Here is a 5,804-nt window from a genome sequence, read left to right as displayed (position 1 = left end):
CCCTCTGCCCATCCATCAGCATTGGATATCCATATTCTTTTCCATTTCCTTTCATTTTTTTGATCATTCCCCATACTCTCTCTACTGGCGTTGTTCTACCAATTGACTCACAAAATTGTCTCCAATATTCTTTTTTTGATTTTTTAACCGTTTTCCTACACTGTAAAAAATTTGACCTTAAATTCACAGTAAATTACTGGCTAATAATTGCATTACTTTCACAGTAAATTACTGTATGTAAATTCACAGTAAATTATTGTGAGGTAGTTCACAGTAATTTACTGTGGTTTTGTCACATTAAATTATTGTGAAATTACAACCATATATTGTAACTTTACAGTAGATAATAAAGTCCGTTACTGTGATTTCACAGTATTATCTTGTAGAATTAACTATATTTTACTGTGAATTTGCAAAACGAGTACTGTGATTTAGCAGTAGGTTGCAGTTTAAATACCTGATTTAACTGTAAAGTTACAGTTATATCCCGGATTACTGTAATTTGACAGTTTGGTGGTCACACAAAAATGAAAATTCTATCTTGATTTACTCACCCTCAGGTTGTTCCAGCTCTGTTAAAAATGATTTTTTTGTTAAACACAGGAATAAAAATATCAAATATTCCTCTTTGTGTCCAAACAACCTGAGGATGCGTAAATGATGACAGAATCTTCATTTTTGGGTGATCTGAGAAGACTCTAAAATCAAAATAAAAACAAACACACATACATTTTACAGATTTATTTAACAGCTTAATGACATCTGTGTAAACATTTCAGAAAACTTTCAAAAGGTGAAGCCTCAAAAAATACTATAAGAACATATTAATAAAAAAATCTGACATCATATGTAGCATACATATAAAAAGCAGTGCTTCAGAGTGCGCTCTCTCTCTCTCTCTCATTATATATATATATATATATATATATATATATATATATATATATATATATATATATATTTTTTTTTTTTTTTTATATATATATATATATATATTTTTTTTTTTAAAATATATATATATATATATATATATATATATATATATATATATATATATATATATATATATATATATATATATACATGAGAGAGAGAGACAAAACTTCTTGCTAAATTAGGTAGTCGTCTATTCAAAGTCAATCATTTTCCTGATAATTTTACACACTTGCTGGTTGATGTGTCTTCTCTGCTTCTTTGACTTAGTCTGTCTTCCATCTCCAAACTGGTGCCCAAAAAGCACCTATAAGCAAAAGGGCAGACAAACAGTTAGCTTCATACAACACAACTGGGACACTACTGCTGCACTACAGAGCAAAATTACTGTTAGCTCAGTTTGAACATGCTGACAACACTGTAGCTCAGTCAAACTGCAATTATTTAAACAAAAACATCTGAAAAGCATTTCCATCACAAACACACAATCAAGAACAGTCCAACAACAAATAGTGGTTTAATGACCTAGGCAGAGCATTTTAAAACAGTTGATTTGATTTACACCTTCTGTTTACAGACTATAATCTAATGTTGGGTTCACACTTATTGCAAAGTTAACACATGCATCACAGCACTTGCTCTTGAATACTAGCAGGATGTTTCTTGCATCAAGCTAATTTTTCATGATTTAAATATTAGGAAAGTTTTGCAAAAAAAACTACATTTGTGTTGTATTCATTTCAATCAAGTTTTTTTGCAAATATTCCAAATATTTTTCAACGTTTTTTGAGTTTCACTTAATTTGTGCTGCCCAGTAAAAATTTCCCACTATTTATGCATTTGCAATGACTTGCATGTAATCCACTCACCTGAATAGGTAACTTCACATATGGTATAAGAGCCCCATCCTTTTAAAGACAGCTTCCCCTCTGGTCTCCAGCACAGACAAACAAATTGTGTCTGCAACACGGCCCTTTATAACAAGGGGACAAGGGGAGTCATGACTTGTGCTCCAATACATTCCTTGTTTAACCCCCCAAAACAAGCCCTCAGTTACAATATTTATTGTAGACATTACCTTAAATTCCAGAGTGCAAAAGGCATCTTCAGCATACTTCAGTTTCAGACCAGATCCAAAGTCAGTTGTGAAATCCAGGTGAGGTCCCATGACCACTCGACCCTCCAAGGCATAAGACTAAAAGGGGGAAAGAAGAACTAAATTAGAGGTGTTTGTGAATAATTAAATTTGTTTGTAGAAACAAAGTTGACATTCCATGCTCTGCCTATTAAAAACCAAGCAAACAAACACACATGCCCAGTAAAATTGCTAATAAAAATAAAAACTATAGTTTAAAAAAATCTTTGTCTAATATTTACTACTACTGAAGGTACTGGTGGAACTTCTGGAAGAAGAAAAGGAGTTTGTACAAGAAACTGCTCACAACAAATCTGTGAAAAACCTGACATTTAAAAATCTAATAAAAATGAGGCATCAACATTACCTTTAATAATCAAGCAATGGTTGATTGGTAGCATCAGTGTTTCAACATCAATGGCTGTGGCTGCAAAAAAAAAAATGAATATAATAAGAGTAGAATAAGACTCAACCTAACACACACATACTCGTGTGTGTGTGTGTGTGTGTGTGTGTATATATATATATATATATATATATATATATATATATATATATATATATATATAGATTGTGATAATGAATTTAGGTTATATTTGTGTGCTCAGAATTTACTCACCTCACACTTCAGCTATTATCAGGTACACCTGAACACCAAAAAATAAAATCTACAGTTAGTGACAATATGCAATTAGTTCTTATTAGTAAATGTTAGCACTGCATTAACACCAGTGAGAAATATACAATATGTACTGTGTTAGTGTTAGTTTAAAAGAATACAACTGAATTGTATTATAAGCCTCATTTAATAAAACAGTTAAGACTTGTTTCATAATGAGTTTAGTTTATTTAACTAACTTAACGTTAACGTTACAGTGAACAAAATTAACGTACATGATGGTGACTAACGTAACCGTAACGTTAACTTAAGTGAAGGTCAGAGCTTACCTTAACTTTAGTCATTTCACCTTCACTTCAGTCTTGTACTGAAACAGAAAATGCAGTTAACAAGAAGTTAATTAAAGAAAATTCCCTTTCTTTTTTCAGGAACTAACGTTAACGTTATGCTAATACCTCAGAAAACACTTACAGGCACCATCTGGCGTCGTTAATTTCTTGTTTTTAAAAAAGGCGCGCTTAAACCCTGTACGTGCGAGTACAACTAAAGTACTCGGTAAATTCCTGTTAAATGATATGCACTATACAGAAATACACATACAACAATCATTTAACGGACAAAAGTCATATTTTAACACTTACCGAGGATGAATCCGTTGGGTGAAGAGACGACTCAGGCGTTGTCTGTGGTGATGGCGCTTGTTTGCGTTCGAGTCGAGTCTGTTCTGTTCAATGAATCGGCTCCTTTAAGTGAACAGTAAAGAGTCGAATTCGCCTGAAAACGATTCCGTTTTGTATAATATTGTAAGACGCAAACATATAATTCATTAATATTTCATCATATTGCTTGGTTCGTGTACTGCTTGTACACGAATTGCTTGTTGATGACTATGAGCTCATGAACACGTCTGATAAAATATCTGAATCTGATTCAATGTAACACGAGTCCTGAACCGAAGCAGTGCAAAAGTAATATATTGATTGAAATATAAAGTTAATTATTTTCTACGCCATTCAAAATATTACATATCTCTGACTTCAACAATAAGAATAAAGTTCGTTTGGAGTGTATTGAGAATTATTATTTTTTCCTCCCAGGATTCATTTCGCACCAAGCTGCATCAAGCTGTAATGGTGGATGAGAAGGCACATAATATTATAAATATTGCTTGTAATATGTAATGAAATAAAGTTTTAACACTTTTTCATGCGAGAATGTAGTTCTTCAAAACTCAAATCTGTGGATTGTTAGTAAAGATTGTGTGTAATTTTAAGTGTGTTTTGCCGGTAGCGGAGATCTATGACCTCCAGGCGGTAACGGCGCTCATTACTCATGTATCCGCCGAGAGGCGCCTGTCTTCAGGCTAGACATTGGGACAATTGCCCCGTCTTCGATGGCTCTATATGCGTCCGAAAATGAAGTTTTAACTGTTTTTCATGCTAGAATGTAGTTGTTTAAAACTCTAATTTGTGGTTTATTTATATAGATAAAAAAATAATAACTTATATATATATTTAATTCTGAGATTAGTGACCTCCAGGCGATGACAGGTGCCCAATACTCATGAAACCGTCTAAAGCAGACATTTACCCTGACATTGAAATAATTGTTGGCTGTTTAACAGTCTTTGGTTTCATTAATTAATTACTTTTTTTCCAGTTTATTATGTTTTGGCTAAGCACACAGTTGTTCATTAAATATTATTTCCTATTCTATGTTAACTGTATAAAATAAAGGTGCAGTACAACCAAAAAGATGTTGGTAACCAAATCGTTTTGGGGGCTATAACATTCTGTTATTATCTGTTAAAAGTTCATTTGTATTAATTTCTACGTTGAGTTAAAAAAAGGTTTGAATTTCTATAACTAACGTGCAAAAGATATAGCCCTTTTCACAGTAATTTGCTGTAATCATGCTACCTGCCGTAATTTCACAATAAAATTATGAATACAACATATTACTGTGAATTTTTCAGTTAAATACTGTGAAGAGATACTAATGTAATTTACTGTGAAAAATTACAGTAACTTGTTGTGAAAACCTGGAAATTTTTTACAGTGTAACTATTGCCTGTGCTTGTTTGTATTTCATGAGATTTTGAAAGTTGTGTGTCGTTTTCATTTTTTTAAAAGCTTTGTTTCTCTCCTTTATAGCTTTTCTACACTCCTTTGTCCACCATGGAACAATTTTATTAATTATTTTAGGTTTTGATTTAGGTATTGCCATTTTTACTGCCTCAATTATTCCCCCACTAATTCTTTTACACATATTTTCAACATCTAAGTTATCCTCAATCTTTTGCAACAAATCTTCACTGATTTCCCTAAATTTATCCCAATCTGCTCTTTCTAAAATCCATTTCTCCTCTCTCACTTCAATTTCTTTTGCGCATTCTATTCCTACTTGAGTTTTGATTGGGTAATGGTCACTTCCAACTGTGTTACCTCTTAATACCTCCCATTCACACCTATCTGCAATATCTTTTGTAACTATTGTAATATCTATTGCTGATTCTGTGCCTCTTGCTGTATTCAATCTAGTTCCTGTCCCGTCATTAATGCACACTAGCTCTTCTTCTTCAATAAATTCTTCAATTACTCTCCCATTATTATCATTTCTGTTACCCCATAATGTACTGTGTGCATTAAAATCTCCACACCAGATAGTTTTTCCATTAATACCCTCCCATATCTCTTCTAACTGTTCCCTCTCTAACAATCTACATGGGTTATAAAAATTTATTATTTTAATATTACCTTCACTTGACCATACCTCCACAATAACATATTCTAGTTCATTCCCTCTCTTTACTTCTCTATATTGGATACCTTTTTTTATAAATGTAATAATTCCCCCACCTTTACCTATTTTCCTATCCATTCTTACTGCATTATAGCCTTTAATATTAAATTCTAGTCTTGATATTAACCATGATTCTTGTACACACACTATATCAGGTTTTTCATTTAAATCATCTATATATTTCTTAAATTCCTGACCATTAGATATTAAACTCCTCGCATTCCACTGCAGTATAAATATTACCATTATGCAACTCCACCCCATGCTTGTGACTGTTGTTGCTGAACTTCTTCATTTAACGTGTTTCTCACTGAT

General features: G+C 32.4%; 2 long non-coding RNA genes across 2 annotated transcripts; both read right to left on the bottom strand.

Moving 5' to 3' along the window:
- Positions 1 to 1,120: 1,120 nt before the first annotated feature.
- Positions 1,121 to 2,128, bottom strand: LOC147840202 (uncharacterized). The gene is made up of 3 exons (XR_015512347.1): positions 2,012 to 2,128; positions 1,803 to 1,906; positions 1,121 to 1,240 (listed from the first exon to the last, which is right to left on the bottom strand). It is a non-coding gene; the product is annotated as an uncharacterized LOC147840202 (long non-coding RNA).
- A 235-nt stretch (positions 2,129 to 2,363) lies between these two features.
- On the bottom strand, positions 2,364 to 3,407 carry LOC147840201 (uncharacterized). The gene is made up of 4 exons (XR_015512348.1): positions 3,329 to 3,407; positions 3,017 to 3,054; positions 2,688 to 2,715; positions 2,364 to 2,495 (listed from the first exon to the last, which is right to left on the bottom strand). It is a non-coding gene; the product is annotated as an uncharacterized LOC147840201 (long non-coding RNA).
- Positions 3,408 to 5,804: the final 2,397 nt, after the last annotated feature.

Source organism: Danio rerio, chromosome 16 (assembly GCF_052040795.2).
Source record: "Danio rerio strain M-AB ecotype USA chromosome 16, GRCz13ab, whole genome shotgun sequence".
In the NCBI taxonomy this organism is placed as follows: Eukaryota; Metazoa; Chordata; class Actinopteri; order Cypriniformes; family Danionidae; genus Danio; species Danio rerio.
The sequence above is the reverse complement of the archived record's forward strand: the minus strand, read 5'-3'. Positions and strand labels throughout refer to the sequence as shown.